The sequence below is a fragment of the Streptopelia decaocto genome, assembly GCF_964273445.1.
Source record: "Streptopelia decaocto genome assembly, chromosome: Z".
Taxonomy (NCBI): Eukaryota; Metazoa; Chordata; class Aves; order Columbiformes; family Columbidae; genus Streptopelia; species Streptopelia decaocto.
In genome coordinates, this window is record NC_138657.1 from 74,309,278 (window position 1) to 74,321,409 (window position 12,132).

Sequence of the window (12,132 nt, forward strand, 5' to 3'; positions counted from 1 at the left end):
TGTGCTTTTCTGGGGTCTCTTCAGAAAAATCTGGAAAACTTTGCCCCAGGAAAACATTGCCCCTCCTGGGTTTGTGTGCAGGAGACAGGGTGGAGGAAGTATGTGTATCTAGGTCAAAAAGAAACTTTCTATCCAAATTATTTTGATTGGAAAATATATCTTACTGTCTCTAGTTGTTACACATAATCTATTGCAAAAATGTATCCTTACTAATTGAACTGGTTTTCAAAATGATTAAAAGCTTTTCAGAAAGTTCATCTAAGGAATTCCAACCTGTTTGATATCAAAGTTGTGCTGAAGCCTCAAAAGAGTCATTCTCTGGCTCAATTTCCTTATTCTTTGGTCAAATGCAAGTCAGAAGTCTCAGCACAGAATGTCTGGGTGAAATTTTACAGTCAGTTTATGCAAGAGGTTAAATGAGATCTAAGGATTCCTTCTAGATCTAAAACCTATTCATTTCCTTTTAATCTAGACAGAAACACCGGAAGAATGGCTAGTGCTCCAGTGTTTTGGCCTTTCCTCTCAAAGTCCAAACTTCAATAAGGGAACATTACAGGCTCTAATAAAAAACACATTGCCTGTAATAGCAGGGAAGAGTGCTGGATCACACGCTGAGATCAAGGAGAGACAAATTCAGCCCATTGCAAACACTGGAGAATTACTTACATCAAGATTTGAATTTCTGTTGTGAGACATGAGCTTTGACCCTTGCTTTGTTCTAGGTGGTTCTGGTCCCTTTGAAGAGTTGCCTGTACAGAGACAGTTGGTATTCAGGGAGCACTATATCCCAAGTTTTCTCATGCGTCCTTGTTTCTCTGACAGCACCCATGGACCTACCTCCCCTATAGTGAGTGGTATGGTGGAATGGACTCCCTGTCAGTGTGGTGTGTCCCTCAGCAAGCTGCTGAACTTCAGTTTCTTTTCCACCAGCAAACTTGTACTCCTAAGACAGGTGCTTGGCCTTTGCTGTGACCAAATATGCCAACCAGGACTATGTGGCATGAGTGTGCAGGAGGAGGGTCCTTGTCAAGAAGGAGGCCATGTTATCAGCTTAAGGTCTTGAGCATATTATTCAGGATCTCACTTGCATTGTCTCAGAGGATGTGTCCCCAAAAGGAGCTTTGCTTGAAGGCCATCCCTAATGTCTCCTTTCCTCAGGTAGACCCTAACTTCACAGCCCCTATCCTGACATATTAGTTTAACTCCCAGTTGTGCAACCCAGCACAATGCTTTTTCTTACATCTGGGAAGACACTATATGACAGGTCTGCATTCAGACATTGTAACATGTCTTATATTTAGAGAGCAAGCTCTTAAGGAAAAGAAGGTCTCCATCTGTTCTGTATTATACAATGAACCTGGTGTCATGGATCATAACTGGTCTCCTAGGCACTGCCGCAAGATAGATAGTAAATAATTAGATTTCTGATCTAGGGAGTGGAGAGACTGCTTTGGTTCAGTCCAATCTCTAAAGTCATTAAACTCATACTATCTTCATTCCCTCTTGCCTGAGGTTCTGGCCCATTCTCCCACATCTCTTCTTCATTAGCTATTTGTAATAATAATAGTCATAGTCATTTTTGAAAAAAAAAAAAAAAAAAGCAACTCATCCAATGTACCTTACTTTGTGGCAACATAATTTCACGTTAATTGGATGACTCCTTGGAAGTGTTGGTATTTCGTGGTTTACAATCAATACATCTGGCCATTTATCAGTGACTCAAGAGATGGATAAAATAAATGTTTGAGAGAATTAATTTCTATTCATATGGCAGTACATAGGCAGGAAGTATTTTACTAGGTACGAATTCCTGCCTACTAGGTTTGGTGCTACAAGAAAGCAACCCTCCACTAATACCAGTCCTAATATATTTGAGTCACGTATACTTTAATTTTAACACTCCTCTAGTCCTGTTCACTGGGGAGTCTCAACTTGTGTTATGAAACAAATCTGCTCTGGCATGGGACAGATCCTACTGTAGTTCCTACAATCATGATCAGGTGGTGTCTCCTACAGGAACAAGTGTGACTTGACTTCACTGCAAAACTGAGAAGAATCAGCCCCACAAAGTTGTCTCCAACTATTTGGAAGAACATCATTATTTGGGGAGATTTTCAAAGGGAATATTTAGATACCCAAGGCCCATTGACTTTATGTGAGATTTGAGCAGTGAAACATGTTTGACACTTTTAAACATCTCTATTTATCTAACCAAGTTACTTCTGTGGAACTAATGATTACAGAACCTGAGCACCTAATAATCTTTAATGCAAGTATCCTTGAAGCACAAACACTATTTTATAGAAGGAAACTGGAATCAGAGCAAGATGTTAGGCCAATTTTATGTGTATATTCAGACAGTCAAAGATAATATTAGTCACCAGATATGGAGTGACAATAATACCCTGACACTTAAGTAACTTCTTCAAGGTCAAGGAGAAAATCTGTGGCAGGGCACTGAGTTAAACCTCAGTCTTCCATGCTGCAGCCTATTGCCCTGTATAGAGCTTTCTGTTCCTCTGTGCAGGATGAGGCTGCAAGACTGCCCTTAAAATTGAAAAGAAAGGAAACAGTCCCTCACTAATTGAAGCCAACTGTTTATCCTCCCTGAGGGAAAATGTTTCAGTGCAGTGCTGCCTTGAAAATTACCTCTTTACAAATGATATTACAAGGGGCCATATTCATTTTCCATCACAGATTCCAAACCAAGCTGGTTTTGAAGATAAAACTATTTTTTTCTTAATTACGAATACACATTTTAAAGATGTAGATGTTACGCACTGCTTTTAATTTGAAGGGGTTTTTTTCTTTCTTTTTTCTTTTTTTTAAAAATTTCACTCTATCACATGAGAATGGGAGTGGTAGCAAACCCAAATACAAAAATAAGAATGGAAATTGACTTGAAAGAGGAATTAAAATTGATCAGGTTATCTCCATTTCTCAGGCTGATCAGGATGCAACCCCTCCTATTCTTCCCCTGACATTATGAAGCAAACACATTAATGGAGAAAGATGTCTTCCCTTCTTAGAAAAAAATCCCAGTACGTCCTACAATCCATAGGTTTTATGTAGCAATTTTTATTCATAGATCTTAACTAGGGTTTCAGAAAAGTCAAGTATCATCATTCATATGATACACATGGAAAACTGTGGCATGCAAAGGTGAGAGTTGCGATTTATCTTACCTCTCTTCAGGTGTTTAAAAGTGAGATATCTAGATCTGAGTTAATTGCTATAGGTTCATTCCAGATTCAGTGGAGAGAGAGAGAAAGGAAACTTCTGAACACCATTTAACCCATCCATCTTAGGATGTGGTGAAGCACAGGTTGGAACTGTCTCTTCCTCCACTGTCCACAGGAGGTGTCTACATGACTAAATTTAAACTAAATGCCTAATATTTAAGCATTTAAAATACACCAAGTGAATACTGCCTGAAATAACATTTTAAGGACAGTGGCACAGAAGCCCTGTTTAAAATTTCTTCTATCCCTAAGTCCAACGTTCCTAAGAGGCCCAATTTCTGGGTAAAAGCACTACATACAGTTTAGTCAGAGACCTAAATTATTTACATAAGGATTTTCTACCTCCCAAACTGATTTCACATACACACTGAAAAAACATATAAATATATAGTAATTGGAAAATGCTCTCTATGCCATGGAGAAAAGTTTTATTGACCTCCAGTATCTCCTGAGTCTCAAAACTTCTTGCAAACAGTGATACTGTGATCTGGGATCTCAACAGGCAAGGGGCAAAACCCTCTCACTGAAATTCCCACTCAGAGAAAATAGAGTTCAGACTGCATAGAATCTGTAGGGTTGAGCCAGTCTTATTTTAAATTGCTCAACTGTAACCTCTGTGTACCAACAGCTGAGAATACTGACGGTAGTCCAGACATTTCTTAGCTCCTACATCACACTAAAATTTACTTTCCAGAAAGATCCTGGATTACTCTAGAGTCAAAGGTCCCTGCAAGCGTGCAAGAAACTAGTGACAGTCATGAAGAAACAGGCACACAGCAATATGTGCTGAACACTGTACTCAGACTATACCCACAGCAATGTAACTGTATGAACTGTACCAGATGTGGAAACAACACACTTATTTATCTAGATCCAGGGGTTTAAGTGTGTAGCTACTTGATTAACATTGATTACAATTGAGGTTAGATGAATAAATAAATACACACCAACTACATGTGTATGTCATATGCGTGCAACACTAAGTTACCAGAAAGAACTGAAATTCAGACATGGAGTAATGATGGCAGGGAGGGGAATAACTTTGGATACTTATTCTTCCAGATGCCTCAGTTTCCTTTATACTAATTATTCTCTTTGTCATTCCTCCTCACATCACATTTTTGTACCAGATCTCTTCTAAGACCTCTGCCTTCCTGCTACAGCAATCAGCAGCAATGGGAGACTTGATGTTAAGCATGACAGGCCTCACCCAGGGATTATTTGTGAATTTTCGTTAAAATACCTTTTGGTAAAATACAGAAAAAAAGCCCCCACAGAACAGGAGCAAGGACAACACCAAGCCCCTCATACTAAACTCGCTGCTGACTGTATAGAGGATGTTGGTGCATCACCATTCCAGGAGCTTGGCTTGGACTCAGTGTGAGAACATTTTGATCCTTTGTGGATGTCAGACCAAACACACAAGGAAGAAGCTTGGAAAATTTCAACAAGCAAATGAAATCTGTAATGTGTGAGCATCAATTAGCCTTACATTAGTCAACATGCAGCAGAAAAACGGCCTATATGTTCCCTTTCCCCCAAATGCTTCTCTGAAAGAACAGCAGAACATGCCTTCTGCCTTCCATTTTTTAAAGAAATGCCCATGTAACCATAACTACAAGTTCATCAATAGAAAAATACATTATAAATGGCTTGTTATTTCGACTCTTTTGTGAGACAGTTCATTAGAAACTTCATTTGTCTACATGGATTGCACTTATTCAGCTATATTCTAATAAAATGCACATTGCTTCCAATAAAGGGAATGCATTTGCTATTGATGTGCTATAAACTACTATACAGAGAGGTGTTATTATATCCTTGTGTAATAACAAGCCAATTATAATGATCAGCAAAACCTTTACAATAAAGTCAATGCATGAGGAGTGATTATCATAATGCATTCTAACTGTTCAGTGCCATAAATGCTTTACAATTAATTGTGGAGCGTATCTATAAATGTATTATTAATGCTGTATAAAAACCCATTGACAAGCAACCTTTACATTAAAAAAAGATACTGGGATTGTAATGTGTCCCTGAGTTCACCTAGGAGGCTGAGCTGTATTTACAAAGGCAGAAATTTTCATAGGATTACATTTTTTATTTCCTCCACTCTCCTCCTTCCATGTCTTCTTCCTTTTTTGCCCTGTTGTTGAAAAACCTCCAAATATCACTCTGCAGTGTGAAGGCCCTGGATCATCTACCACACTTGATTTTTGGCCACACATCATTTTGGGCACAGCTATAGGCGTTTACTGGTGTCTTAACCCTATGACACTGACAGCCTGATATGCATGGATGTCAAAGGCACTAGCTGCAAGAAACAAGCAAATAAAAGCATATTAAAACCCAAGCAGGCAATGCAGGAAGGGTGAGAAGGAGAAAGGAATTGAAGTTACATAATTGATCAAAAGTTGCATAGTAGCAGAGAAAAGAACTGATATCAAAACCTCAAGGTGATGAGCTCCTCAGCCTCTCCCCAGGCTCTGCTCTAGGTTCTCCTTCTTCTTGTCGGTACACTATCAGGTTGCAGGTGCTTTATGAAAAATGTGCAGTATTTTTTTTTTTTTTTCCTTTTATTCCCTTAATATTTGATTTTAAAAGGTTGTCCTCAGGACATGTGCTGGAACACAATGTCCTGTGGATCTTTTCCAGCTCCTATTGATGGGCACACTTCCATCGATTTCAATCACGATGGAAAGGGCAGACGTGAACAAAAGTTTGATGTCCCTTATATTCTTTCAGCAGATGAGCATGGGATGGAGCACATCAGCCTTCAGTGTTCATCAGATATAAAACACTGCACATGAGGATCTGCCGGAGCCTTTTTTCTCGCCCAGGATTAAGTTTTACCAGACAGTGGAGGGCATGAATGAAGTCATCCAGGGCCACTTTGCGTTAACTAAACCATTTGCATGTTGGTACATTCTGTCTGCTAGAAAATACAGCCCTGTGAGGACAACAAGGTGTCAGCTGTCAGTAGGGTCATGCAGTTCTGAATTTCCACAATAAACTAGGAGATTTGCCTTTCCCATTGACTGTAATCAGTCCTACCACAAGACAGAACTAGAAAGAGAAGATTTCCACGGGTACTAGAACGTTCTTGCAATATCAGGTTTATTTTAGGGCTAAAGGAAAATCACTACAGATTTTAACCAATATTCAGACCTGGAATAAAATCTAATGGACAGGTTCCCTTTGAAAGCAGCAGCTTTGAGTGTTGCTATAGGAGGCTCCATCACACACCGTGGGGTCTAAAGCTCAGCTTTACTTTTCAAAGGCTCTGGATCCACCTGATCTGAGAGAAAGGAAGAACGCCCAAATCTGGGTGATTTTATTGATTCTGCCATGGACTTGATGCATCCCCGTTCACATGGGCATTAAAACAGGACACACAGGCCAGAAGGGTCCAGAGCAGTGTTCAGTACTGTGGGATATATAAGGTGACCTTTGTGGTCCTAGGCCCAGATCCTTCCACAGCCCTTGACTAGGTAGATAGAGAGCTGAACACACTACAAGGCACTGGCATCTCTCTCTCCCAGTACTAACAGCATCTCTGACAGCCTTTCCTCATGAGCCCAGCCTGTCAATGACACCAAGTTTTTGTTGGTCCTGACACTTCCCTAGCCTTTGAGATAAGAAAGCTGACTCGCAGTTTAATGTCAAGATCTTTTGTTTAGGTTCTTGATTTTTCTCTTTTTTCCTTGACTCTTCATATCCTCTCCCACTGGATTTTTAACAGAATATTAGATTATTTTTAAGCAGTCATTCCTTCTCTTTACCCTTCACACAGAGATATTGCAACTCAGCATCAGTGTGCTGTTTAATATTGGCTATGTAATTTAAAGAGAGAAGATATTTAGATTTGGGTGTGGAGGTATTTTTATTTATTTTTAATTCTGCCTACAAGAAGAGTCAAAACCAGCTGATTACTCACATTTGGGGTAAATCTCAGGAAGATGAGATGTATGAGACTTAAGAGGAGGATTTATCATGGAGTTGGAAGTATTCTTTCAAACCACAAGGCAAGATAAAGAGGAAGAGAGATATTTTTTAAACTGTTGTGTGCACCAAAAGAAGGGAGAAGAAGAGGCCCTGGGTGTGGTTAATGGTTTATCCAGAGGTCTTCAGTCCAGACCTCAGAAAATGTGTGGACAAGACCTGTTACTGTCCAGCTGGTAGTCTTAGCCTTGTAAGTGCAATGGTCACAGCAAAGGCTGGCAAACCTGTGTTGTGTGGTCCTTGTGGGTCCTTCTCTGTGCCTTGCCTACCCAAGCTACAGAAGATTACCGTGAGTCATACCGGGCTCATGGTGATGCTGAAAGTGTTAATGGGGATGTACTCATGGAGAAGTAAGGTTGGAGCTTTTCTCCCAAGTGTGAGAAGGGAGAACATTATCTGTCTCCCTGGGGTGTTTTCCAGTGCCATCTGCCTGTTCCTGCTGAATGTGAGGACCATAAAAGAAAGAGAGATGAAGAAAAAGCTATGTCAGGCCACATAGAGGTAGATAGTATGGATCAACACCTGGAAACAGAACATTTCTTCAACCTGCTATCCAGCTTCTGGGGTGGGAATTCTTTTGAAGAAGGCCACAAAGCATACAAGACAGGAATTACTGGTGAAATGATTTCCACAGAGCTTGATGTGTCAAGCAGTGTATATTGCTCACAGACAAGGAAGATACAAGAATTACAAAGGTACAACCCTCATGTGTACAGTGTCCTAGAGTTCAGGACTTCTTGCACAAACACAAAGCCTAACTTCCAGCAGTACAGGAGATGAGATGCTGAGCTTTCTTAAGATTTCCATGTTCTTAGTTATCCTTAATGCTCTTCTTCAGAGCCTTCAGGTCTGAAGGTCTGAGCAACCAAGCCTATTACTTGCAAAGATCTTCCAAGAAAGAAGGAAATCATCTCATGTGGCCCTGTTATAGCAGTGTGAAGCCAAGCCAAGCTGAAGGCAACCAGTCTTGCTTGATTTCAATGTCTAAACAGGCTGAGATCTGGCTAGTACCTGGATGGGAAGCTTCTTGCTAGGTTTTGGCCATCATCGCAAGCCACAGAATTCTGATCAGCTAAATGGAAAACAGCTAAATGCCAAATGGCTACTGGGACGCTGGGCTGTGTTTGTCACACATAAATCCTACCAGCTGTAGCAGAGAGCTAGTGAGAGTTAGAAATGTCCTGGATTAAATGAAAAATAGGTCCAGAATTTTGTCCCAAAGCAATATAGGGCTTAGAAACTGTGGAAAGGCCATTCTGCCCCCATCATCACTGCTGAGCTGATGGAAAGGAATAAGAAGAACCAGACCATAGTGCACGATTGAGGCACCACTGATTTGGTGTTTACTGTAAATGAGTGCTTGGACATTTTGTTCTGAAGCTGGAATAAAGCATAACTGAGCAGATAAATTCAAAGCCTGTACACTCAGTATCTGGTAGAGAAATGATGCAAGTCAGTGGAAATATAAAGTCCAAACATTCCAGCTGCTGCTATCACGACCCCAGAAACAACAAACAAAAAAAGACACACTGCACATGGCTCCCCCAAACACACACTAACGAATTTGCTTAAAATCACAAACACAGGGAGAAGCTTTAGTAGATTTGTGAAGTCTTGCATGCAGAAAACATTGCAATGTGATGAACTGCAGGCTCTCCTGTAAATCTCTCAACACCCACTCTGCGGAACATTGCAGCCTTTCAACTCTAAACCACTTTGGACCTTGCCTTTTTGTTTTCTTTAGTCCAGGAATCTCCCATATCTCTTTCATAAAAAGCAGGAGGACCCCAAAACCGTCAAGTGTTTCTCGGTAGAGACATTAACACTGGGCCTGGGTAGCACACTGTGTGCATCTTTGCACGCTTTTCTTCATGGACCTTCCTCTGTCCTTTGAGAGGAATGTGGGAGCAATGAAGCATCTAAGCATCACTAACAGAGTGCAAATACAGTAGCAGGAGAGCCTTTTCCTTTTAAAAAATGTTACTCCCTGTACAACCTAGTGGGACCTCGGGGCTGCGTTTATCATAGGTTAACCCTGCCAGCAGCAGCGAGAGTTGTCTAGTGAGAGCTAGAGTTATTGTGGATGAAATAAGAAATGGCTCCGAACTTTTGCCCCAAACCACAAAACAGATTTGAAATCTTTCCCTAAGTTTGCAAAACTTTAAGTCACTGATATGTTCAGACTATTTTTAGATCTGAATATGAGACAAGGAACCAAGAAAAATCATTAAAAACAGGGTGAAAATATAGAAAATTCTATCAGTTTAATTGGGATTTGTCACATTCAGAGTTTAATGTGGAGTTATAGCTTGCATCCCTAAAACCATATTGGACTACCTAGTTGATGGCAAATTAGTTTCTGTATAGTCAAGCTAAAATTTGGACAATGCAAAGACCAATGAGAGTTTTTAAGGTACCTTTAATAGAGCTAGAGTTACAGGGTGATTTTTCAGAATGAAATACAGAATTGGTGCCTTTTTATCACATTCTATCAATTCCACCACTGCTAAAGTCTCTATAAAATGTCAATGGACTATGACCTTCCAATCAGGTATGTGAAGCTTCATGAGCTTTTTATAGAAAGAACAACCCTATATAACATTTTGTAGCTTGACTATACAGACACATGCATGCACAAACAGGCAGAAATGCAAAATGCAAAATTTTCCCATTAATTTAGACTGTTTCCCCAGAGAAAAGTACCGAGAATACATTCATTTCTAGTTCCTGTGAGAATTAGCAAATGTAAATAATGCCAGTTTTTATTGAAAAGGATTACACTCTTTGTCTTGTTCCTAGTCCAATATGAGGATTAACAAACAAAATAATAAAATCAGCAAAACTAATAACGGGCACTCAGGATTTCCATTTTGTTGGGTTTAGGTAATTTGTGCCAGGCAACATTTTGAATTCTTCCCCAAGCCTAGACGGTCTGACAATCTACATTCCCACTAACACACACTAAAAGCTAACACACGCTTTCAGTTCAACTGAGAATAAAGACACATGAAGGGTTAAAGACCAACAAAATCCAGACTCCAGAACAACAGGAAAAAATGATGAGCAGGATCTGTTTGGGGGCAGAGTTAATTCTGGACTCCTATTAACTTTGGGTTGCGGGAGAACTTAATGCAAAAGTCAAAGATTTGTGTTTTAGCAAATTGCAAGTATTTGTCCCTACGTAAAACACAATCTCACTTCCTCAAGAATACTGCTCACCATTTCCAGTAAAAGTCTCCTTGTAAACTACAGTTTCAAAGAGCACTGCCTCTTTCTTTCATACCATGACCTGACACCAAATGTCCCCATAAGCCAGATGGTAGAGGTGTATTCAGAGAGTGGGCTTTGGGCAGACCGAAGTCTTGTGCTGTGCAGAAGAGCTGCTTCATCTTCCAAGCCCTCACATCCTTTCCCAATACACTGATGGGGCGTAATAAGCCACAGCTTAGTTTCTTTGTTGTTGAAGTTGACCTTTATCTTGCAGCCCTAATGAAGTCCTTTGATGTGCTCCTAAGATACATGGCCTCCTTTTCAGCATTCTGTTTGCCATGCTGGCTTTAACCAGTGGGCTTGAGAAGAACGTGTTTTCATACAATATCTCCCTTGAGTGCCAATTTTTCTTTTCTCCCATAGTTGCCCTTGAGTCATGTCATCCTGAAACATCACCAGCCCAGAAGCTGCTAGTCGGTGGGGAATTAGGACGACATGTCTTTCACACCAATGATGAGTGCACCAGCTTGGCCCCTGCATTATGATCACCTCCGATAGGAGCAATATGGGAGCAGTGAGAAAAAGATGAGGTTTGTGTGTGTTGGGGAGATAATTAGCTAAAATACAATGGGGAGGGAACCACTAGTGTGATGGATAATGTGGAATTAAACTGCCACCAGAACCCTTTGCAGTTCAAACCACCCCCCTGAAAGCAGCTGCTCTTAGCAAAAGAGTTTCAAAACCCTTCCCAGAAAGTCAGGCATGTGTTCTCTATTAGTGATTTGCATTAAAAAAAAAAAAAAAAAAAAAAAAAAAAAAAAAAAAAAAAGATTGGGAGCTATATACCCTGTAGGCGCACTAAGCAAATTGGCCAGCCTAATTATTTTTTGGTATGTCTAATTAAATAGACAAAAGGCCCTCCCTTCACTCTTGCTGTCAGCACGAGCTCCGTTGGAATGTGCATAATGTCCCCTCATTTGCCCATGCAGCTGAGCCTTTCCCTTCTCCCTTGGGAGATCAGCGTTGACAACTGCCCATGGCTTACCCACTCCTGCTCAGACGGGGAGACGGATCGTCAGACGGGAAGGGAAACGGGGTAAATCGACCTGGTTCTGTTAAAAACCACCGGACAATGCTGTATGATTTGACATGCCTTTGTTGCAGGTTAGAAACGTACCATGACCCTTGATAGCAGAACTTGCCGTTGCAGAGCCCATCAAATACTTTCTGCCTAGTGTTGGCCAAATTCCCGCGAATTTACTTTAGAGGGACTCTGAAAGTGCAATATTTATCCCTGAGCTTTCTGGCGTTTTTCCAGCACTCAGCTCTTCTCTTGCTCTGCAATTACACTGCACCACAGCCCTTCCTTACGGAGCCTCTGTTGACCTGCCGGTTTCACCACTCCGTAACACCAGCCCTGCAACTACAAGCTGCACACAGAGTCTTCCAATGACTTGAGTCACTGGAGAGTTTCAGCCTCACACTGACGCAGTCAAAGCCTCTGGAATCCAAAGCTTTTAACTGAAGAAAAAGAATAAGATTTCAGTGTCTTTTGTCTGTGAGGCATTTTACTTCTGCTAAGTAATTGTTGCTGGGGATTTCTACTAATGCAGGCGCAAAGATAGTCGTCCCATAAATGAGAAAGAGTTTATGTCCATGGTGGAAATTAGAGAGT

The 12,132-nt window shown here is 40.7% G+C and overlaps 1 protein-coding gene across 20 annotated transcripts in view; it reads right to left on the bottom strand.

Moving 5' to 3' along the window:
• CELF4 (CUGBP Elav-like family member 4) overlaps positions 1–12,132 on the bottom strand; it is a gene marked incomplete at both ends in the record, with an annotated part of 685,986 nt that overhangs the window by 271,631 nt on the left and 402,223 nt on the right. The window lies entirely within an intron of this gene.